The 25432-nt window shown below is 44.2% G+C and overlaps 2 non-coding genes and 1 pseudogene across 2 annotated transcripts; 1 reads left to right on the top strand and 2 right to left on the bottom strand.

Annotated features, from left to right (window-relative positions):
• Nucleotides 1–444: 444 nt before the first annotated feature.
• On the top strand, nt 445–551 carry LOC127783424 (small nucleolar RNA R71). The gene has a single exon (XR_008019327.1). It is a non-coding gene; the product is annotated as a small nucleolar RNA R71 (small nucleolar RNA).
• A 17202-nt stretch (nt 552–17753) lies between these two features.
• On the bottom strand, nt 17754–21570 carry LOC127783022 (uncharacterized; annotated as a pseudogene).
• Nucleotides 21571–24309: 2739 nt separating this feature from the next.
• LOC127783418 (small nucleolar RNA R71) lies at nt 24310–24416 on the bottom strand. Its single transcript, XR_008019322.1, has one exon. It is a non-coding gene; the product is annotated as a small nucleolar RNA R71 (small nucleolar RNA).
• Nucleotides 24417–25432: the final 1016 nt, after the last annotated feature.

Genomic DNA, 25432 nt, shown 5'->3' on the forward strand with positions numbered 1-25432 from the left:
TCCTTGATAGAATGGGCGGAGTTGGTTCTATCCTTGACCTCCTTGTGAACGAAACCCGTTGTTATTCCCCATGAACATCACGTCATCACAGAGTCTTGGGGCAATCATTCCCCAAGTGGCCTGTGCTGCCGTAGACCTCACACGTGATATGCGAGTCCGAGGCCTTGTCGGCGTCTTGAGGTTTCTTCTCCTAGTCGTCCAGACGTTTCTGAGGAGATCTAGTTTTGCAGCGAGCATTTCCTATCCTTGACGGTGTACATGCCTCGCTGACGGGTCCGGAGTCTTTCTTCGCTCTAGCCCATGTTGGAGACCATCTTCTCAATCAGCTTGACTACTCCTCTGACCGTATTGGAGAAAAAGGCCCCTCCAGCAGCATTGTCCAAATGGTCGCGGGACGCAGGTGTGAGCCCATTGTAAAAGCTCTATAGAATTTGCTAGTCGTCCATCACAGGGTGAGGACAAGTGGCCACATATTCCTACAGTCGCTCCCATGCTTCAGGAATTGACTCGTCCATCGTCTGCTGGAAGCTTGAGATTCTTCTGCGAAGGGCGTTGTCTTGCCCATTGGGAAGAATTTAGACAGGAATGTCATTGAGCATCTGTCCCAGGTGTTGATTGTAGCACAGTTGGCATAGAACCATTGCTTCGCTTTCCCAAGAAGGGAAAACGGTAACAGTTTGAGCCTGATGGCATCCGGGTTGACTCCTTTCATAGTGTACGTGCTGCAGATTTCCAGGAACTGTTGCAAGTGAGCACTGGTATCCTGGTTAGGCTTGCCACAGAATAGGCTAGCCTACGCCATCATGATAAGGCTGGTCTTCAGATCAAAATCCGCATCTCCCAAGTTGACTTGCGGCCCAATGGGCACGTTGTCAGCTGAGGGGACAGAGAACTCGATTAGTATCTTCTCGACCATACTCTTGAAGCTCGGTGCCGCGGGGATGGCTGGTCTCTTGGTCAGAAGAGTTTTCTGCGGAGCAACAACTCACGGCTTAACGCTCCGGAAGAAAGACTCTGGAATGTCTTTAAAGTTTTATAGCAAGTTGAAACCAGACATACACTACCCTATTTTCACACGAAAAGTGAAAAAAACCAAGGTTAGCCTGCAAAGGACAATGATCTATACAGAGGTGGTGCGTATAAATTATTAGCTTATAGTAATTTCTTTATTAATCTTCCCCATCAACGGCACCATAAATGCTTGTTAGTATTTCTTAACGAAATTACTAGAAATATAAATTCCCAGCAATGGCGCTAGAAATGGTCTTGGTATATATATGGTTTACAAAAAGAATCCACAAGCACACGGATATACCATTGTAGCATTTCACCCGGGAGTATTCTAAGGTATCGTATTGATTTAATCCCAAGGAAAGATTGTAAGAGAGAACTATGCTAATAATGTATACGTGCCACTTGTATAATCAAGCAAGGGTTAAGATATTTATATGGGTAGAGTGACACGAAGAAAAGCACACATATATTTATTTAATCATTCCTAAACTAAGTGGAAGAAGTAATAGAAGAACAATCAATTCCTATAATTCTAGTATACACTCAACTTTAGTTTACACTTGCTAGTATACAACCATATAGCTAATACCCCCTAACAGTGCCCTCCTGCTGCTTCGCGAGACCACCCCGGGTTGCCGAGTTTCTTACGACATCTATCATGGGCATTCAACCGGGCTAAATACGGAGTTCCCTCCCCAGGAAAGTTTCTTAGGAATATATACCATCATGGAGGAATACCCGTACTGAGCTGTCACCATTAGTGGCCCACCTCGACTGACCCGTAGCATATATGCCCAGATAATGATACTTAATAGTCTAGACATCACGTCTACATACTACTCTACATCCCTCGAGATGACATAGAGTAACCGAGTAATCAGGCGTTAAATCCACATCACTGCACCTCTTTGGTAGGCTAACTATACGACTGTATCGATACAGATATAAAGTAAAGGCAATACTTAGATAAACTAAAGTATCAAGAGCATATAGAGAATAGTATTTGATTAATTTCGAAAGTCTTACAAAAGATAGAAGGAAAACTACTAAAGTCATACCGAAATTCCTCCGCGTGTAAGGCCAGCCTGAGCCGGCGCTGCCAGGGTTCGGCCGAGCCTGGGCCGGCCCAACAGGCCTCCAAACTCTCCTGGGTCACTGTCAGGTGGGTCCCTATGATGGTTGTGAGAGTTACGACGGTTTCTAGGACGGTTACACCTAACATGTGGGCCCATCTTATCCATAAGCTTGGTTAGGAGTGAGGTGTTCTCATTTTATCTTTATTTTATTTGCTCAATTCCTGCACTCAAATAAAGTCCAAGTACAAGTGGAAATAGATTATTCTAAAATAAATATGCATTGTAAGTGTTGACGGCTGTTAAGTACAAAATTCTCGCCATCAATACTGCATAAAACCATAAATGTAAAACATCCAACATAGTGGTAGGGTCTATTTCTAACAATTTCCACGTGTGTTGGTGTATATTTGTATGCAGGTGACAAGCTACCAAAGTTGAGGGAAAATATACATGAAGGATGAGAATATAACTTCCATCTCCATGCCCATGGAGTCTTGAGCCCACAAACCTAATAAGATACAATCATTTGAGCCAAACTTTAGAAGAATATACAATGGGGCCCACATATCATACTCTAGGAGAAAAGGTTGGGCTGGATGGGCTAGCCAGGGCGAACCAGCAGCTGGCCCAATCCAGCCCAACTTCAGTATGACAGTTGTGCTCCTCATCGTATGACGGTTACGAGCGTTAATACCGGTAGAAACCGTCATCAGAAGAGACACATGGCAAGAGGAGGATGAAGATGCTCTTTGGATTCTACGGAGAATATTCCTTAGCATCTCCACTCTCTCAAGTCACCTCCACACTATAAATACCCCTCTCCTCTCCCTCATTCACACACACTTGAAGCATGAGCTGAATTATAAGAGGCTCTAGTCTACTTTATTGTATATTAGAATAGGAAGAGAGTAGAGTAGAAGAAGTCAAAGGAATTCCGAAGTTGTCGGTAATCCTCTTCCTATTTCATTCTTCTCTGTTTATTACTCTGATTATAATCGAAATATCTTTTGAGTAATTTAGTTTTGCTTGGTGAGAATTATCTCTTGGTTAGTTCCTATTCAGAGTATGGGATCATCGTTCACTATAATCAACTAAAATATAGTGATTGCTTTAGTGAGTTATAAACAATAGAGTAGTTATTAATTGCTTAGACGCGGTGTCTAGGTAGTTGATTTCCGGTGTTTGCTTCACATCCCACAGTAGGTGTGAGGTGGGTGTAGAGGTGGTGACAGCCCTCAAGACACTAAAGTCCTACCTGTCCGGGTGCTCAGTAGAGCGATATCTGGGAGTAGCGAGCTGGCCAATGCCTGAAGTACCTCATTAGGATTAAAATTAAGCTTTCCGTAGACACTCTTCTTCACCGGTGAAACCTCTCTATCCCTTGCCTATCTATAGCATCGTGTCCTTGGTTGAATCTGAACCGGAGTTGGCACACACGTTCCCTATGGAAATCGATACCTGAGCATACTCCCAGGTGAAGTGCTACATCAGTATATTCCACGCACTTGCGGATTTATCTGTGGTCGTAAGAAATACCAACAGTAAGCATAGCTAGCTCTCATTTATCTTAGTTATATTGACGGTCGAAATTGGTCTATAACGACCGTCAGGATCCATGATCAGATTACTATCTCAGCTAGATGGAACACTGCTATTTGCCTTGGTATTCTTAAAATGTTGAATGCATATATCAGTGAGTCAGCCTTTTGCCATGCCATATGCAATGGTCCATCTAGCTATGAAGTTAAGCACCATGACAATAGGTTCACAGTGCAACTAGACAAAAGGGAGTGTTCTTGTAGATGTTGGCAGTTGTCATGACTCCCATGCCCTCATGCAATCTCATGTATCTTCTTCAAGACAAACTCACTAGATGGATACATTAGTGATTGGTACTCTGTGAATGAATTCAAGAAAACTTATAGCCACTGCCTGGAACCATTAGAGAGCATGAACAACTGGCCACATGATGACTGACAACCTCTAAATGCACCTGGGTATATCAAGATGCAGGTAGGCCAAGGACTGAGAGGAGAAGAGAACCCACTTAAGCCCCAAAGGCAACCAGAATGTCCAAGATGGGCACGAAAATCAGATGTAGGCGATGCAAACAGTTTGGCCATAACAATTCTACTTGTCACAAACATAGTAAAAGGGGGCCTATCACAGCTGCTTCTCACCCTACAGGCGGCCCAGAAGAGGGTTTAGTACTGTCAAACTATACACAAGGTAGGAACAAGTACCAGCACTAGTTTTGCAAATCAGTCAGAGAGAACTGCTCCTTCTAAGAGAAAGGTAGTGACACTACTACAAAATTAAACATGAAATAGGTGTCAGCACTATAGGTGCCGGTTGTGCTAAAACAAGCACCTATAGGCCTTCCCCACCGCCGCGGGTTAAAATCATAAAAAACAGGCACATTTAATATGTTATATGTGTCAGTTAATTAAAAACCGACATAGGTGTCGGTTTTTTAAAAAACCGACACCCCTTAATTTGAGTCGAGCCGAACCAGCCTCCACAGACCACATCTTATCCTCTCCTCCCATCCTATCCTTATCCATTCCCTTCCCCCTTTCTCTCTCTCAGCTCTCTCTCCCTCTCTCTTTCACCTGGCTCTCTCTCTCTCTCTCTCACGTGCGGTGACGGTGGCGTGGCAGTGGGAGGGGAAGCGGCGAGGTGGCGGGAGGGGAAGCGGCGTGGCAGTGGTGCCCTCTCCTCTGCCAGATCTGGCGGGAGGGGAGGTGGAGGCGATGGCCCGGCGGTAACTCGGTGGCGGGGGTCCGATGGCCCGAGAGGTGGCGCCGTCCTCTCCATCTGATGATGGCGGCGGCGGTGGAGACGTCAGTGGCGGCAATGGCGCCCTCCTCCTTCATCTGATTCTTGTTCTGTTATTGATGAAGTGTTCTTGAATGTGTTCTTGATGATTGTGATGTTGATGTGTTGTTTTTTGAGGATTATTGACTAGTTTGTGTTCATGGATTTGAGGAAATTTTTAGTATATTTGGGTATTAGAGGGATCGGCTTAATGGATCAATGCATTGGCTCGATGCATCGAGCCGATTTTTTTTTTGGCTCATGGACGCCTCAAAGGTGCCGGTCTTGGAACCGGCACCTTTGACCCTGGGTAATCAGTGTCGCTTCCTGGGTACCGCCTTTGACCCTAGGTAATCAGTGTCGCTTCCTGGGTACCGGTTGAGAAAACCGGCACCTACGAGGTTTCCCAACCAGCACCCTTAAGGGTTTCTGTAGTAGTGCAACATATTTTATAATCCATTCATTCAATCAAACTCACTTGCTGCTAACACTATTTTTATTAATGCAGGTACCAATGCAGTCAATCCAGATGGTAAAGTTGACTACCACAGCAAAAGTTTTCACAAATGAAGGTGGTTCAGCAACTATAGACTTGCATGCAAATTGTGCCATACTCACAGGCTTCTTCCAGTGCTGGTTAAATTCTGGCAAAGCAGTTGTCAATGTTTCAGCTCAAGAACCAGGGAGGATGAAGCCAAAGAAAGCCACACCTGGGCCACTACTCCTTCTTTGACCATGGGAGTTTGCAAAGCTTTGAATTTGTGATATCTAAATTTATCTAATATTAGAACACTGTTAATGTGTTGTAATGACTTTTGTGTCTGAGAGCTATGATATCTGATGGTTTTGTAATGGACCAATCCCTGTGTGTAGGCCTATATTGCCACACACTCGGGCCATTTGCTGCAGTGTGTGAACCATTTCCTGTGTGTGATGTCTGATGTGGACTATTTGCTATGTGTAGGTCTATATTGCTACACACTATGGCCATTCATGTGAACTTATGTGACTTATTGAGCTATCTGAATGCAATATCATGTGAACTATTATGTGTGCTATGCCAACTTATATTTATGTCCTGTGTACTGGAGCAGTTTATGTGTGCTACGTTAGCAATTATGTGATCTATTTTGTGTGCTCAAATGACCCAATTATAGTTCATGGATTAATTCATGTTAATGTTTGACGTTAATCCTTCACAGCATTGCCATATGACATTAAACCTTCATGTTAATGTCAGATAATATTATGTGATCTATTTTGTGTGCTCAAATTACCCAATTATAGTTCATGGGTTAATTCATGTTAATGTCAAATGTATCCAACGTTGGAAAATAAGCAATTTGTGCAACTAGCTACAGACTAAATTAGCCATGAAAAATAAGATGAGAAATAAGGAGATATAGGAACTAATGCAAAATTTTAATGACAAAGCTTTGACTACCAAAATCATCTATAATAAAGCAAAGGCATCAGTGGATCTTAGCAAGTCTAACCCAATATCTCTAGTCACTAGATCGGAAAGCCAATAACCCAATCTATAGCCACTACGGTGGGGAGCACGGATCTGAAGCCATGGCAGGATAACAAAAATGTGGAGAAAAAAAGCTTATCTTTCAAGATGAGGATGAGGCAGTGGACATCAAGGAGGGGGAAGGAGGCGTCGCCCGCTCTCCTCGGCCCTCGCAGACGGATCTGGCGCCGCCGGTGCCAGGGGCTGCCAGATCTGAAGCGTCCGAGCTGCGCCACATACTCGGTAGGTTCACGCCCGCCCTCCCGAACAGACGTAAGATGAAGGGAGAGGGGATCCGGCCAAAGTCGGACGATGAGGGACGCGGGGGATGGTGCTCCTCACCTGACAAGGTCAAGAGAGGTGGCGGCGCTTCTTCCTTACGTCGGGGCGAGGAAGCGCAGGGAGGTGGCCGACGCTGCTCCCCAGCGTTAGGGCGAGGAGGCGCGGCGGAGGTGGATGATCCCTTGAGTCAGCGAGCGGAGGCCGTCGTGGGGAGATCCAGTGAGGGGGCGGAGGATGGGAGAGTGGTGGCGGTGGCGAAGAAAATGCCGAAGTCTTCTGGGGATGGGCGAATTTTAGGGTTACCTCTCTCTTATCCTTAGTCTCATTTACCTGTAGGGCCGCACCGCCAGAAAAATGAATTATTCTGTAGGTCTAAGTAGAACCGTCACAAAAATACATATTCCTATGAGTTGGTTGCGGAACCCATAGAAAATATATCAGCCCACAGGGTAGCTCTCAAGTGTGGTAGTGAACACAGAAAATATGTATCCACAACTACCATGCAAAGATTTTAACATGAATATTTCTTTCATTAAGACAAGCTGCATTACATTACACCACAACACACATCTTGCTGGAAATACTTCACCCCACATTTCTCCTTGTCAACACCAGTGCAAACATGAGAAATACACAAGCCATAACAACAACTAACAGATAGCATCTCTCCTTCTCTAGCCTATTAGTTCAGTCCTTCAGCACAACAATTCTTTCTGCATTGTCACATGACAGCTTTCCTGCTGCCTCCAACTCTTTCCGAGCAGCATCATCCTCTGTTCTCTTCTCCTCAACCTCTCTTCTTGGATAGCCAAAACAAGTTCTTCCTTCTCCCTCCTCGCTGACCAAACTGCATCTCGCAAATCATTCAACACTTCTCTCAAAAAGGTGGTCGTCGGCCCATCATACCAAGCAAAAAAAACCACATCCACCATCCTACAATCCCTAGCCATAAATTTCAATCCCAATCCAAAATCAACCCACCCTACCCAACCAAACAAAAATACTTACCCGGGCATTGCGACATTTCAAGTACCAACGGCTGGGGTTGTCCGCACTCCACGAGATCCACCATGCAGCCTTAACGCGGCAGTTGCACATCACGGCCGACTGGTAATCAAGAGGACCAACCCTAGATGGGATGGGAGTGCTCGATGAATGCTGGGAATAGGTCGATACGACCCGTCGCTCTGCAAACTAGCCATCGTCACGCCACCTCTGTTCGCGAATCCACTCCTACCTTCGCCGTCTCCGTGGATTGTGCCCTCGCCATCGCCGCTGTTTATGGAGCTAGGGTTCCGTTGGGTAGTTGGGGATTTGGCTCGCCTGAACACACGAGTATTTATCTCCAACCACCACGCTAAGTCAGCTCGTCAACTAGGTCAACAATGCCACGTCGGACGAAACCGCCAGTCAAACCACCGAAGGTGGTCATTTGCTCTGTTTTATAGAGATGAAGGATGCGTTATACCCAGTTTTCGAGTTGAGGGATGTTATTCACGCGAGCACAAGAGATGAGGGAGGAAGAATAGAGTTATTCCAAAAACAAAAACAAGGCCCAAACGCCCAATCGTGGCACAGTCCAATTCATCACTTCAGTTCATGGCCCATCTCCTCCTCCATCTCCCTGACTCAATCACGCTAGCCACCAAACCTAGAGCGGCGCGACCGGCAGAGGTGTTGCGGTGGTGTTTGCGGCAGCGTGGTGCGGCGGTAACGGCGAGCAGACGAGCAGAAATGCGCAAGGCCGCAAGTGGCGGCGCGGTGTGGCGTGGGCCGGCGGCGACGCGCCGCGCGCGCAGCTAGCTGCTAGCAGATCGAGCAGCATCAACTAGCAGCGTAAGCGGCAAGTGCGAAGCAGTGAGTCCTCACTTCATGTTCCATTCTTTTTTTATTTCAGCAACAGTTAGCTAGATGATGGGATTTACAAGAATTGAGCTCATTTTTTGTAGTTTTGATTTACTCATAGATTAGCGATATGAAGAAGAGACAACATTGTTAAATTATCTTGCAAGTGATTTAAGTAACACCCTTCCAACTGATGAGAGCGTAAATCAACCAAAAGAATGATATATTTTCTTGATCTGCACAAAGAATACAAATAAATAGTTCTCAAATCATAGATGAAGGAGGGCATATTTGTTGAAGGCTCCAAATAGAGCGCTACTAGCTTGGCTATTCCAAAGACATTAGATGGCAAGGTCTGGTTGATACAAATATGCAATCACTTACTTTTTATTGGCAAGGTACTTCTTCTTTATGGTTTATTTTTTTAATCATGTACTGTATATGTTGAATAACTAGTTCAAAGATAGTTTTTATTAACTTATTAGTACTTTGAGGTTAAGCCTATCCTCTATTTCTATCCTGAATTTTACCACTGTCATCAGGTATGGGTAGCTTCCATTAAATTTCTCATGCATCCTAGTGATAGAGATCAACAAGTCGTTGGACAAGTGTTGCCAGGTGTGTGTGTGTATATATATATATATATATATGCAAGCGCGACTGCCTTCTAGATGCACTGCCACAGATATCTCTTTATACACTCTCCAGCTCATCCTCTTCAGGAAGGAGCTGAAAACGATTAATTTAATTTGCATCAAAACGACAAAAGATGGAAACTGCAGGCGGCCACTGCACCGGCCTCTGAAGTCTGAACTTGTACGTTTGTATGCATGCATGTGATATAAAGCCCAACACGTCCGCTGCGTCCATATGCATATCCGTCTCTCCCACACGCATATATAAATTGTGCAGGTTGCGAAGGATGCTTTCCCTTCCTTCCCTCCCTGATGAGCGATACTTCGATATCGCTAGGAGATTTAAACACATCATGTATTACTCCGTACGTACGTGTGAAGATGGATAGCGACGATGCATTGGCTCGTGCGTCAATTAGGCTCCATCGAGTTTGATCGTTAAGTAAGTTCAATTTATTGTTTCATTTGCACGGCACATGCTTGTTTGTTAGATGTGTGATACGTCTGATCATATATATTTCATATGTTTCTTAATTTTTTACGACGTTGATGAGTTATGAATTATAACAATAGATCATATAGAAAGTATGTATGTGTGTGCACTTTTATATGAACCACGTGTAGTTAATTATATATAGCTTTGTTTTGGGGTGCGAAAAATCGAGATATACTGCGGATTTAGCTGCCAGCTAGGAGCTAGGGGAGAAATCGTCGTGATGAAGTATTTGTTTTTCACCTGGGGTATGTTTTATTTGCTCTTAATTTGTCAGGAAATCTAAATTACTTGTCATTTACGCCGGTGTGAAGGGTTCTAATTTGCATGTTTTTCAAGCTGATGGAAATTTAAACTTAGTAGTAGTATAATTTATGCCGCTATATACCATGGAAGGTTCTTGTGATGTACATGCTTGTCAAGCTGTCAATGATACTGCCATTTTTTTTCCTGATTTGCATGTTGTATTGTTTTGATGTTCTTCTTTTCCTTGATTTTCAGCGCGGCACGGCGCCTTGTATATATGTATGTGCTAAGTGTTAACACTCGATCTGATTTTTTTTTTTGCAGGATAAATGTCATATTAACCAGCTGTATGCACTTCACAGTGCAGAGAAAGCGACATGCATGCAAGATCTTCTCATTGTCTCAAAGCATATTCGATCGTACACTACTTCTTCACTTACTTTTTAATATATAGTAACAAATTAACTAACAATCGACTATCCTCTTTATTTTTTTCAGACATGTATCCGCACGCATTATTAACGTGGGATGTGGTTCAAAACCGGATGCCGCCGCTACACAAGACGGTGGACCATACATATCATCTTTAGGCCAAACATATATTATATGTGTCCTAGCAAAAACACATTTTTCTTTTTTGCAAATTACAAGCTAGCATGCATATGTAACAAATTCGTTTTCTTAATAGATAAAATTCATTCGCATTTGTTTTTCCCATGTCATCGTCATTAAGATTACAAAACATTTTAGTGAATAAAAAAAGGAACCGCTCCTGCCTGCATGTATCGTGTATTCGTGTTGTTAATTTGTAGTAGTACTGTACTATATAATGCTCTGAAGATCTCTTGGCTAATATTCGTACAGACCAGGTTCAGAAAGAAAGAAAGAAAGAAAGAAACCATCGGCAGCAAATAATACACCCCGCGCGCCAGGGAAGACGACGATGATGTGAGTGCTGCTTGCATTGCGTGCAAGTGGCCTCGATCGGCGCCGCAGGCGGCCGCTAGCTACATCAAATCAAATACTATCCCTTGTCTATTTCAGGTCGTAGGTGACACACGTCGAAGCGCATGCGTGCCCTATCCGCAGCCTCTCCCTGTACGTGCCGTCTGTCTGTGTCGCAGCTGTCTCCACCACACACATGTACTCCACACATCGATGGCCTGATCTGACACGCATCGTCGTCGTTGCCGTACCTGTCGCCTCCTAGCGTGGACGCGCGCTCTCTCTCTCTCTCTCTATCTGTGGCAGCGCATATATCTGCAAAATCATCATTGTCAAGAGCAAACGCGTTCCTATCTGCAAATTGCTACTAGTACAGTTTAATTAACTCCCAACGTAATTAGGCCATGTTTGATTTAGCTTAGAATTATTATAATCTAGATTATTAGTAGTAAGTTAAAACAAATAAGTAGATTATTATGCTAGATTATTATAATCTATAAGCTAGATTAGTATAATTCAATAATCTCTCTAGACGAGCTTTTCTTAAGATTATTAAGTGGTTAAAGACCCACCATCCTTAGATGCCTCTTAAAATCCAGATAAACAAACAAACTCACAGCTTATTCTATATCAACTTATTATAATCTAGATTATAGTAATCTGATTTAATAATCTAGATTACAATAATATTAAGCTGAAACAAACATTACCTAAATATCGGTGCTATGCAGAGATCGATCACGTATGCCTTCTATACATATGTCTTCCTCTTTTTTCTGATAACTCCGTCTCCGTCTATACATTTATATCGGCGCAAAATATTTGACGTGCGTGGACAAGTTTACAGGTGCACGCAAAATGGGCAAATCTATTAATCTACTACTCATATACCTAAAGCTAGCACTCATATACGGCGCAATGCAAACAATTATATATATAATAATATATACAGGGCCGATGTGTGTGGATCTGATCATATTGCAGTAGTACAATTAATCTAATATCGAAGCAAATCGCCCGGTGATAGTTATATATCCCAAATCAGCACTGAATTATTCCTTTTTGCTGGTTGCACGGATCATAATTTTGGAAAATCATTTTTTTTTGCTGTGGAAAGGAAATTAAGATAGTATATAATAATTAACTATAAACTTAATTTGTTTTTTCTGATTAATGGATATTAACAGGTGCATGCACTTGGCCCTTAATTTGCCATGCATGTAGTTGATGAGTTGAATGACTTGAATCAAGTAGTGCGCTAGCAAGCTAGCTGCAGTTTCATATGTATGTGATGCAAACGATCGTTTTTTGTTCGCAAAATGCTTATGTTCCGATGCTCGAGGTTACACTACTGCTCCATGAACGATGATGAACATATTCAACATTTTTTTTGTTGTTGATATATATATTTTCGTCAAAATTATTTCAAGGCAAAACCATTGAAATTCCCTCGGTGCGCTATGAGGATCTTGCAGCTGGAAACAACACTGAAATTACAATATGGAGTAGCACGAATGAAGAAAAGTTTCTCTAAAGGAAAAGTTGAGCATGCATATTCTTCTCAGATCGAGATCCAGACGAGAGAGAGAGAGAGAGAGAGAGTAGCAGTAGTACGTTCTACGTACGTGAAGCCTAAACGAGAAATCTTAAAAACCCAAAACTATTAGCCATAAGATGATAAACCCTGCACCGATCACTTCGATCGGATAACATTGATATTTATGAAAAGATGATACGTAGTAGTTATTTATCATCATTAAGAAATATATGGTTGCCTATATATATAAGAGCAATATGTACGGCCAAACTTCCATATTTTGCTTTTAGCAAATGCGTCACACCTTTTGTACTGCTAATGCATATTATATAGATTTGCCATTGTGAAAGTAACATAATTATATTAGTCATGCGAATTAGCTTCATTTATTAATCGTTTAAATTAATTTCATTATTATACAACATTTTTAAGTCCTTATATTGATTGCATGTAGAGATTTAAATCAAGCATTTAATCCTAGTTATGTAGTAGTCTCTAGTTAGATCGATCAGGGAGATGATTGCATGTAGAGATTTAAATCAAGCATTTAATCCTAGTTATGTAGTAGTCTCTAGTTAGATCGATCAGGGAGATCGCTGGGACCTACATAGAATATTTTTTGAGTAGAAGACCTAGACGGAGACTAAAATAACTGCAGACTTACATAGTACTAGCGGTCAACTACATGTGCAGACTTGCAGATCCTGGCTAAGTGGTACATAAAAGGAACTTACTGCAGATACTCTAATTTAAGTACTAGTATATGCTCGAAGCTATATAGGAAAAACATAATCTGAAAAATCGCCCGAGCTACGTAATAAGCACAAGTATCATTTTGAGAACCAGAGCAAGGTAAAACAAGATTATACATAGTATATTTCCCATTTTCATTTTTAAGAAAAAAGACTACAATACTGCTGCGCCCCAGACCGGCCCAAATATATACCAACAAACATATCCAGGCCTGGCCCACAACTGGGTTGGCAACTTGGCATATACTAGGATATATTTCCTCCATATATCATATGTGTATAGTACGTATATAAGAGCATGAAAAAAAAAACTGATCAGAAAAAAAAACATACTTTTGTAGTCTTATTCAATGGAATTGATCAATCGATCGATCGATCACAGCTTGAAGATCCCCTGACTAGCCTCACAATTAATGGAAGTACGTCTCGATTTGAAAGGGGTATTTGCCGACGAGAGAAAGCTCCATCAAAACCAACATGCATGCGTACGTAGAGAAAATCTTCCAGAGATCGATATGTGGTAATTTTTGATGAGTTTATTCATGATCAGGAAATATATTCCAATATGTGCATATGCAACCTAGCTATAACTATAACTTCTGTGCATGATGTAAACTGAAGGACAATTAATTGTATCCAATATAGATTAGTATGAAAATATATGGCAGAGGTCGATTGAAACCGACAATAGTTAGCTAACTATGCACACACCCTAAGAAATGATATATATAGCTAGCAAATCATCATCTGTCAACTTAATTTACCTTGGTGCCTGCTGCCTTGCTTGCGTCGTTGCCATACTTGATCTCTCTACCTAAGCTAGTGTCCATAATTAATCTTTCTATCTATAGCTCGATCGTCGGAAGCTTGAATTGTCACCGATCGATAGATCGTATATTCGTATACTCTCCAATTGGCAATACTCGGTCTCCAAACTGCAGCGGGCTGGAATCTGCATGCGATATAGGTATTCAGAAGCTATAGGAAGCAGCGACAAAATTCTTATGCACAGATAAAAAACTGACGATATCTAGAGATCGAGATGACCTGTGATTTACAGATTAGATATGGTGTGTGCACATGAGCTATATTAATTATACCTTCGTTGATTCCTTGCCAGGAGAAACATAAAGCAAATCATGCATGCTTGCATGCTCATATCACTCATGCGAAAAGCTATAGCTATAGAGAGGGTGCATCGAACGCACACAGCGTGGCACGACCAATCTCTCTCTTCGTCCGTGTGTAGTATATGCATGTACCCCACACTCATACAGATCGACACAGAGAGAGCTCGCACAGGTTGTGCCACGGCGTGTGCGTCCGACGACATCACCCCTCTCTGATGAACCAATCCGCCATGAAAGGAAAGAAGCAAGCATGCATGATCGATCTGAGCCTGTGGAATTAAACAACACAAAATATCCAAAGAAGAGACAGAGATCATGAGCCCCTACATACATAACCTTAGTAGCTAATAATAAGGTTTAATTAGCTATACCTACGTGCGTGCTTTGTAGAGAGCAACAGATCTAGCTAAGCTCGCACGCAGCGATGCCGCTGCCATGGACGGAGAAGGTACGGTCCCATTAAATAGCAGAAACCCTAGAAGTGCAAATTTACCTTCCTGTCCCTCTCTTCTGTGGGTCTGAAAGGCCGGCTATTTGGAGACCAACAAAAAGAAGATGAGATAGAGATGCGTGGTGGGCTCGGTAGCCAGCTGCGCCCATTGGGCCCGACCGCTTCTCCAGTCACTGACACCTTCTGGACCGGGATACCAACGTCAATGTGCCGCCCACGTGACTTGCTGTACGCACTGTTTTGCAAAAAAAAAAAAAAAAAGCACCGTGCAAAACCTTTTTCGCTTACATCATCATGCTTTAAAAGAAGACCAATATGTAAAAAGATTTTTGAGGTGCACACAGTAAATCTTTCTTCTCTCCTCTCTTAAAAAACATGTAACTCCTCACTCCTCCCTCATCACCTGTCCTTTGCTCCCTCTTCCTCACGCCCATCTTCCACCAGCTGATGATAGGAGTGGCCGTGGTGATGGCGGTGACTTGAACGCCCGCGATGACCAGAGGGGCAGCGATGGGAACAGCTGCTCAGGCTTAAGCCGACGTTGCCGGCATCGCTGCGGGTGGATCCGGCGCTGCTGTTGACAGTCGATAAATACGAAATTTAACTATCAACTCCTGCATATATATAAGAACTAAAATATTATATCAAAACTTAGCGGTACAGGTTTACTACTAATCATTTCCACTAGCTTTGGTAGAAATATGTATGCAGGTCATTTAAGGAGAAAATGCACCTGCCATGTGACAAAATGAATCTCTAACCAATCAAGTGCGAGTACAAAATTGGAGGGCCCACTTGACAGTCAAAACTGACCTAAAGTGGGGCTAAACCATCCTCAACCGCCATAGGGGCCCACCTGTCAGAGACCGAAGAAAGTCGGTGGCCAGAGGCGGTGGAGGTTGTTCGGCCGAACCACTCCTTGCGCCTCTAACCACCATCTTCCATGTAGCAGCTCCCAATTTGTTCTCAATGACGGTTAAAGGGTATTACTACGATTCCAACTGCTACAATTGTCAATACTTTTGGTATTTGTTGCGCACACAGATAAATCCGCAAGCGCACGGATACCGCTGTAGCACTTTTCTTTAGAGTATTCCAAGGGCATCGAACACAAGGAACGTGTGTGTATATCTAGGAACAGGATTCAACCAAGGACAACAACTAAATGGTAGGCTTAGGATAGATAGGATTGCTATGGCTTCAACTAGCAAATTTAAGTTAAAGGTAAAACTCTATCGAATGCTTCGGGCACCGGCCCTTCCTTGGTCTGCAAGGCTGAGTCCGTCTTTGAGCTCTATGATGTATGTCGCGTCCCAAATCGACCCTAAAATACATCCTCTAAATTATGCCTAGAATAATTAAAATGCTTGTGAAAGCTTTCAAAAATTAAAATGTGCAAAGTTAAAAGTCAAATAGGGCTTGGAGGATTTTTGTATGTTTCCTAAAAGCCTAAAATGTGTAAATAAATTTTAGTGGAATTTTCAGAGCACAAATAATAATTATTAAGAAATAAACAAAGTTAAAAAGGTTTTATAAAAAGAAAACCCTAAAAATCACCCTCTCCCCTCTAATGGGCCGAATTCGGCCCATCTCCCTCCCCCTCTCTCCTCTCCCCCGCGGCCCACTCGGCCCTCCCCGCGCGCGCGCCGCTGACGGGCAGGCCCGCCCGCCACCCTCGCTGACGGGTGGGGCCCACCCGTCATCCCCTTCCTCCCGCCGCCCCGCCCGCGCCAAGCGCCGCCGCCGTCGCCGATTCCGCCGTATCCCGCCGCCCCCGCATGCATTAAAGTGGGGGGGGGGGGATTATTCCCCGGGATCCCCTCCCCCTTTTCCCCCATTTTTCCCTCCCTCTCTCCCTCGGATTCGTTTGGAAACCTCTCCCCTAACCTCGCCGGCGCCATTAATGGCTGCCGGGTCTCCCGCGCCCATTTCCCCCTCCTCCGGCCGCCCTCTCTCACTCCCAACCCTATATAAACCCTCCCCGAGCTCCCCACCACCGTTTCCGCCACTCACCGCCCTCTCTCCTCGCTGGAATCGAGCTCGCGCCATCGCTCTCTCTCTCCGCCGTCGCCGCCGAGCTCCAGTCCGCCGCCGTCGTCGCCCCGGACCACCTCCCACCTCGGCGCCGCTTCCTTCGGCTTCGCCGCATCCTCGCCGACCTCGTCCACCCCTCCGTTTCGCTCGCCGACCGCCGGAGCGCCGTCGACCCCGTCCACCCGAGCCGCGCCGCCGCCTCCCTCCGCTCCGGTCGCCGTTTCCGTCGTCGCCGTCGACCCGGGGTGAGCCATGGACCGCCGCTTCGTTTCCCCCTTTCTCTCCCCTCTCTTGGCCGCCGCTCCGCCGTGCCTATGGCCGCCGCCGGCGACCATAGGGGCGCGGGCGCGCCGCCTCCCGCCGGCCGCGCCGACGTGGCCGCCTCCGGGCGCGCCTAGCGGCTGCCGCGTGGGGCCCGGCCGTCAGCCGCCCGCGCCCTCGGGTGCGGCTGACGCGTGGGGCCCACGGCTGACGCTGGGCCGTCGCTGCCCATGTAATAATTAACTATTTACGCTTCCGCTTATTAAACTCTGAATTGTATCAACTTCTGGTGTACCTTGCCTCCTGGGACAAGGAATAATACACGCACGTAAGGAACGCCCGTTGGGTTATTTCCGGTCGTGACAATATACCCTCTAACCTGGACACCACGTATATGTTATCGATTACTACTCTAGCCTCGGCCAAGAACTTCATTATTTATCCACAGTCTTTGATGTGTGGATGAGGGTGCCCGATCTTTCGATGAGAGGATAAGTCTATTGGATGGATCAACGTTGGTGATTTGACTACAACTATCCAGGGATGTTGCGCCTTAGCAATCGTTACACCAACTCCAGAAACGGTCGTCAATCTCGACGGATGCACGATCAGCCCAACCACGAGGGTATTTGTTCCTGCAAGCAATTGAGAACTAGCAAGAACAAGATGAACAAGCAACTCAATTTGCAAATCAAAGATGATGGATTGAATCAACAAAAGTATCACAAGTGGGGTTCCGTAACAAGCAAACCGGCGATCAAACCGATCACGGGATTACTCGGCAAAGTAGCGACGCTTGACTTTGATCTAAACAAAACCCCATTGTTCTTGGCGGCGGATGAAGGTATAAGAAGAGGGGGAGAATGACCACAGGGGTGCTAGCGTCGTGCTGTTACTGTAGGACATGCTCCTAATGGGCCCAACTTGATACACAACCCATTGGGCCCAAATGAGGTGACACGGCACAGTGGACAAAAGTACTTGGTAGTAAAACCATGATTGTGGCCATTCCAAAACAGATATGGACATGGGGCTGGATCCATTTGAAAGTACACTTGATAAAATTTTCATGAAGTACTTGCACGCCCAAATCAGACTTCGCTTGAAGTCGTGGCGGTCGTCAGAAGTTGGCACAGTCCTGCAGTCCGAATCCACCCCGCGCGAATCCTCTCCCCATTGGATCCTCTCCATCATTCCGGAGTAAAACAAGAGTGCACGCATCTCCGGGGTATAAACAAGCGGAATATGAACTCAAGAATGAACTCACTTGATAATTGAGTTGACGTGCACGAGCGTGAGTAATAGGACCATGAAGTTGTACTTGTCGAGACGTGGATGTATTGATGGTGTTGATGTCCTCATTAGTCTTAGTACCAGAGCACTCAGTATAAATACTAAGCAACGAACCCGCACCGATGAAAATATATCTCACTTAAGTAAACTAATTAAATAACATAAAAAAAATCTCGAATACTTACTTTATATAAAAAGCATCCACCAAGGTACAAGATCGGATATAGTGCCGACACTCCAGCACTCCTCCGGGACTCCAATGGAGGGAGTGCCACCAACTCCGGCACTCCTCCAGGACATCCTCGAAGAGAACTCCGAACTTTGGGGCACTCCTTTCGGAGCTTCCCCTCACTCTCTTCCCATTTCTAACTCTACTAGAGAGTTGCCTAAATATCAAAGTGAGTCGTACTCCACTTGAGTTGTGTGTTTTGAAAGTGAAGTGAGCTCCTCCTTTTATAGCCATCGTATGGCGGTTGTGACAAATATCTAGGCCAGGAATCACGCATAGCTGCCAATGGGAGTTCATGAGGAGCATACACGTGTCAACAGATGGCGAGGGGTGCCAGAGTCGGTTTGGCCAAACTCCCAGTTCAACCGAACTTCTGTGCCAGCTCCCGGCCACTACTTTGGCTGGGAGGCTGCCTGGTGGGTCCCCAACATGTTGTACTTTGGTTGAGCTCAATTCTAGATGGTTTTGATTGATGTGTGGGGCCTCCAATCCGTATAAACGTGTCTAATGTCCGGAGGTGTATTTTATCGTATGGTAGGTGATTTTCGTCCACAATTCACCTGCATACAACTATTCACCAAGACTTCTGGAAATGGTTATTAATAACCACAACCTCTAAGTTTGGTATTCCATTTTATGTTCTTTCATTTGCTTTTATGCAGGAATTGACGTTCGGATTTGGTACATAAGTAACGTCAACAATTACCACACTATAAAAGGAGGAGGCCTTCACACTTGCAACACACACAACTTGAGCTCAAGTAGAGTATTCCTTCACGTTCAAGTACATCGTAGAGCTACAAGCGAGACTCAACTTGGCAGACTAGGGGGAGAGCCAATGTCCGAAGCAATTGATAGAGTTTTACCTTAACTTAAAAAAAGATTATTAACCCATATGAATCATCTCTATCCCAAGCCTACCATTTAGTTGTTGTCCTCGGATGAATCATGTTATTAGATTATACACACGTTTCTTGTGATTTGTTACCCTTGGAATACACTGAGGTGAAGTGTTGCATCAGTATTCGTGCACTTGCGAGGTTATCTTTGTGTGTAACAAATGCCAACGAGTATTTCACCTAGTTCACAACATTATTACATGCATCATCCAAAGAAAAGCAGAACAAACCTCCGTTGTCATAACCTTTACCAACAAATGTTCCATATTTGGATACGACATACTTATTGGACTTAAACACAAGTTAACCATCTATACAAAATAGAGAGCCGCTAACAAGATTCTTTTTTATTGAGGGGACATGCTGCTCATTTTTCAGCTGCACAGTCTTTTTTCCGAAATAAACTTCAGATCGACCGTACCAACACTATGAACAACTGCATGCGAATCGTTCTCTATCAGCAAGGAGAAACCTCTTCTAACCTGATAAGAAGAAAACAGGGAAATATCAACACACACATGAATATTAGAATATGTATCAACCACTACTCATGTGAATGAAAAACAAAAAGAACTGTAGGTAAAAATTTACCATACCTAAATGTTCCTCCTCCATCGCTAATAACCATGTTTGCAGACTTTTTATCCTTGTAATTAGGATATTCTTTGGCCAAATGACTAGGCTCGCTGCACACAAAGTAGTTGTCATTTGTCTTTCCCTTGCCTTTTTTTTCCTTGATTTCTAGTAACCTTTGGTTTGACATCAGGTTTGACCTTCTTCTTGTTGTGGGAGACTTGAGGGTTCTTCTTCTACACCAGATTGGTGCTAGAACCTCCCTCAATCTTTTTGCTACAGTTGACCTTTGCCCTCACCTTCTCTGCAACACCCAAAGAGTCACTAAGATTAGTAACATTGAACTCTTTCATGTTGTGTTTTAGAGAAGTGGTAAAGTCTAACCAAGAATGATGTGGACATCACTCCTTCGGATACACACAACAATCCTCCACTGGTCATTCAAGGACTGATAACAAGAGCTCGTGCGCGACAATTGAATTTAGATGTGAGCTCATTCTTATGTTCTTCTTTGTACGAATTTGAGAATAGATTGCTACCTAATGATTATATTGTGATTAGGAACAATGGAGAGGACAAGGAGATGCTTGGAGAAGGAATTAGAGTCATCAAGGATCATCGAGGACGTCCAAGTTAAGGTGGAGGCCCAAACCAACTCAACTTCGAGCGCAATTCGGAGTCCAGGACCAGTCTGCACTAAAATGGGCGCCCAGGTCGCATACGTGCTCGGATTAGAGCGTTCTTTATATGGATGGAAAGCTAAGAAGATAACATTTCCAATGGTTTGGTCCCACGTCCAAATTCTTTCCGCGTCAATGGGAATCAACCGAACAAGTTGTTGTCCAGAATCTGTTTTGGTGCTGCATCACCGTATTTGGGCCTTTAGGCCGTGTATTGTGTTGGAACCCATTAGGGTTGCGTCAAGGGTTGGTTGCACTACCCTAAACTCTATATATCAGTACCCACCGTCACCTTTAGGGTTTGGGTTTTGCTTAGATTATTCTGTCAAGAACAGTTTCGCCACTAGATCGGTTTGTAAAACCCCAACTTGTGAGCTTAATCATTCATCTGCAATTTTGGTTGTATCCCTCTTTGTTCTTGTTTGTGTTCATTGATTCGCAAACAGGGATTAGCCTTCTCGGTGAGGTCATCCGCGTTCCGACACGGGTGATAACTAAAGAGACGTGGTGCTGCGATTGCGGGGCTCAAGAGCATGTTTATTCAAGAAGCCGGATCGATTTGTGTCACGACTCCGCCTAAATCGTTGATTATCAGAACCTTTCGGAAGATCGGGAACCCTAGTCCACATCAAAGAAGGTGGCAATTTGAAAATAATGCCTCCCACCACAAACTGGCCCGGTAACTTGCAGCTTTATTCTCAAGTTCCTTTGCTAGTGCCTAAATCTTATGAGCTTGCTCTACTACCGAACGGTCATCGACCATCTTATAGTCATAGAACTGTTCCATGACATACAACTGATTGGCAGCATCGGAAACTCTGAACTTGGCTTCAAGTGCATCCCACATATCCTTACCTGAAGGCATGTGCGTGCACACGTCCAATATGTTTTCATCCAATACACTTATAAATGCTCCATGGAAAAAGCAATCTGCATACTCGAACTTAGCCTCCTCCTCAGGAGAGAGAAGTCATTCAGTTGGCGTGCCCCTAAAACAATGAAACATTGTGTTCATATTTCTTATGATCACAGATAAATCCGTAAGCGCACGAATACCGGTGTAGCATTTCACCCATGAGTATTCCCAAGGGTATCATATTTATATTTCCGCAAGGAAGGCGATGATTGTTGATGGTTGTTAGCGATCAGTTTCGCCCGTCAATACTACCAAAATAAAGAAGAACTAGTTATGCTTGCAATGCATATTTGTGTTCAAATAATAAATATTACACTAGCACTAGAATTACTAACCTCTTGCAGAAAATAAACACAAAATGAAGGAGAATCGACATCAAAACAAGCAATCAATCAATCGAACGATATCGAGAATCAGACTTATCAATGAATGGGCCAAGAATGCAGAAATGACACAACCAATTGGGCCAAAATTCACAAGTCTGCATATGGGAGCAAAAGAGGAGGCCACCTGCCGAAATTTTGCCAGGCCGACTGTTGACGGTCGTTAGCGATCAGTTTCGACCGTCAATATTACCAAAATAAAGGAGAACTAGTTATGCTTGCAATGCATATTCATGTTAGAATAATAATATTCTACTAGTGTTTGGTTCACTAATCTTTTGCAGAGAATAACCATAAAGTGGAGGAGAATCGACATCAAATCAAACGATAAATCAATCGGACGATGTTGAGAATCAGACTTATGTATGAATGGGCCAAGAACTCAGAATTGACACGATAAATTGGGCCAAAATTCACAGGTCTGCGAAGAGAAGCAACACAGGATGCCGCCAGCCAAAACCTGGGCTAGTTGGGCCGACCCCTGGTTCGGCCGAACCCCCCCCCCCCCCTCCCCCCCCCCCCCCCGGGGCACCGTTGGATGTAGGGTTTCTTCTAGACGGCGTGGATCACTCCCTAATGACGGTTGGAGGGCAATTCCGACCATTCCAACTGCTACAACCGTCATTTAAGGAGCTCCTCTTCTCACTTCACTCACACACTCCAAGCAAAGCACTCTCATATTCTCTCAAATTTAGTTTCATGTTCTTAAGCTAGTGGAGTAGGAATAGAAAAGAAATCGGAGTCCGAAAGCCTTCGAAAGAGTTCGGGTATGGCTCTACTAGCTTTCCTTTCGTCTTTATAAACTTTGTACTTTTATTAGAATACTCTTCTTTATACATTTATGGTATTGAAATACTTTCTGAGTATATGAATGCCAACTTTACATTATGTTCATATTATACTGATTATACTGCTAGCTTATCTGGGGGATGCATAGGTACAGGTATAATGTTTGCTTATGCAATTACTCTATCTCATGATGATGATATTAGAGTAGTATCTAGTAGTTTAGGCGTGGTGTCTAGATTACGGGATATCATTATTTGAGGTTATATGCTGCGGATGAGAGGTGGGCCGATGATGGTGACAGATCAGTTCGGGTATTCCTCCGCGCGTGTATATAATCCTAAGTTAATTTTCTGGGGAGGGTACTCCTCCGTATTTATCCTCGGTTGTATAATCATGACGGGCTATTGTAAGGAACTCGGCAGTCAGGGGTGGCTTCTCGAAGTACCAGGAGGGCATCGGAAAGAGAGTATTAGTTAGTTAATCGTATAACTAGAATGTATGTATACTATGTATATTAGAAGTATAGGAATAGATTCTCTTTCTATTTTCTTTCCACTTAGCTTAGATATTTTAGTATGAGAATTAGTAGCTCCCAACTTGTGTGTCAATCTACCTTTTGATTTATCTTAACCCCTGCTTAGACTATGATTATTACAAGTAACATATAAATTATTAGTCCGGTTCTCGCTACTATGATCTTCCCACGGGATTAAATAAATATGATACCCTTGGAATACTCTCGGGTGAAATGTTACAACGGTACATCCATGCGCTTGCGGATGAACTCTGTAACCATAATATACCAGGAGTATTTCTGGCGCCATTGCTGGTAATTATATTTCTAGTAATCTCGTTAAGAAATACCAACAAACATTTCTGGCGCCGTTGCCAGGGAATATTTATAATAGAGATTACCAAAACTAATACTTTATATTTACCTCTGTATAATCACTGTACTCTTTAGGCTAACCTTGGTCATTTTCACTTTTGTGTGGAAATAGGGTAGTGCACGACTGGTTTCAACTTGCCGGAAAACATTAAAGAAAATCCAGAAGCTTTCGTTCGGAGCATCAAGCCGCGAGTCGTCGCTCCGCAAAAAACTCTACCGACAAAGAAACCAGCCATACCAGCGCCACCGAGTTTCAAGACTATGGCTGACAAGACCGTCCGTGAATTCGTTGCTCTCTCCGCTGACAATGTGGCCATTGGGCCGCAGATCAACATGGGAGACGTGGATTTCGATCCGAAGTCCAGCCTCATCATGATGGCGCAGGCTAGCCCGTTCTGCAGCAAGCCTAATGAGGATGCCAATGCTCATCTGCAATAGTTCCTGGAGATTTGCAGCATGTACACCATGAAGGGAGTCAGTCCAGACGCCGTCAGGCTGCGGCTGTTTCCGTTTTCTCTCCTTGGGGAAGCGAAACTGTGGTTCTATGCCAACCGTCCTATAATCAACACCTGGGACAAGTGTTCTACGACATTCCTATCGAAGTTTTTCTTGATGGGCAAAACCAACGCCCTTCGCGGAAGGATTTCGAGTTTCCAGCACACAAGGGATGAGTCCATTCCTGAGGCGTGGGAACAACTTCAGGAATATGTGGCCGCCTGTCCTCATCATGGGATGGACGACTGGCTTATCTTGCAGAACTTCTACAGTGGACTCACTCCCATGTCTCGTGACCACCTGGACGCGGCAGCTGGAGGAGCCTTCTTCTCAAAGACGGTTCGAGGAGACGTTGATTTCATAGAGAAGATGGTCTCCAATATGAGTTGGAGCGAGGAATGACTCCAAACTCGTCAGCGAGGTACACACACCGTCAAGGAAACAGAAATACTTGTTGCCAAGCTGGACCTCTTCATGAAGCGGTTGGACGACCACGAAAAAAGGCCACAAGGTACCATCAAAGCCTTGGACTCACACATCACGTGTGAAGTCTGCGGCAGCATGGGTCACTCTGGGAATGATTGCCCGGAAACCCGTGAAGAGGTGATGTACATGGGCAACAACAATAACAACGAGTATCGTCCACAAGGAGGTCAGGGTTGGAACCAGCCACGCCCATACTATCAAGGAGGTAACAACAACAGTAACTTCTCTAACCATCCCTCCTTGAAAGATCTCGTCTTTGCGCAAGCTAAAACCACATATGCTCTTAGCAAAAGACTAGCTGCTGATGACAAGATCTAAGAAAACATAAATATCAAGTTAGATGGCTTCGCTTCTGCATTTCAAAACCAGCTGAGCTTTAATAAGATGATTGAAACACAGCTGGCTCAATTAGCTACATTAGTACCTACAAATGAATCTGGGAGGATCCCAGGGCAGCCCGAATCCTCCGTTGAAAATGTAAAGGCAATCACAACGAGGGGACGTAAGTCCACTCAGGATCCGCCATATCCTAACCCTGTAGGGACTAGCAGTATCACCAAGGAAGCGCCATCTAGTAATTCGGCTGATGAAGAGGTTCAGCCAGAGAAGACTGTGCCGCAGGAGTACCGCGACACCCGTTTGCTGCCGTTTCCTCAAAGGAACAAGAAACCGTCAGTGGACGAGCAGTTTGCTTGTTTTGTTGAAGTAATCCAGAAAATCCACATCAACGTGCCATTGTTGGACGCTATGCAAGTGCCAACATATGCAC

The sequence above is a fragment of the Oryza glaberrima genome, chromosome 8, assembly GCF_000147395.1.
Source record: "Oryza glaberrima chromosome 8, OglaRS2, whole genome shotgun sequence".
In the NCBI taxonomy this organism is placed as follows: domain Eukaryota; kingdom Viridiplantae; phylum Streptophyta; class Magnoliopsida; order Poales; family Poaceae; genus Oryza; species Oryza glaberrima.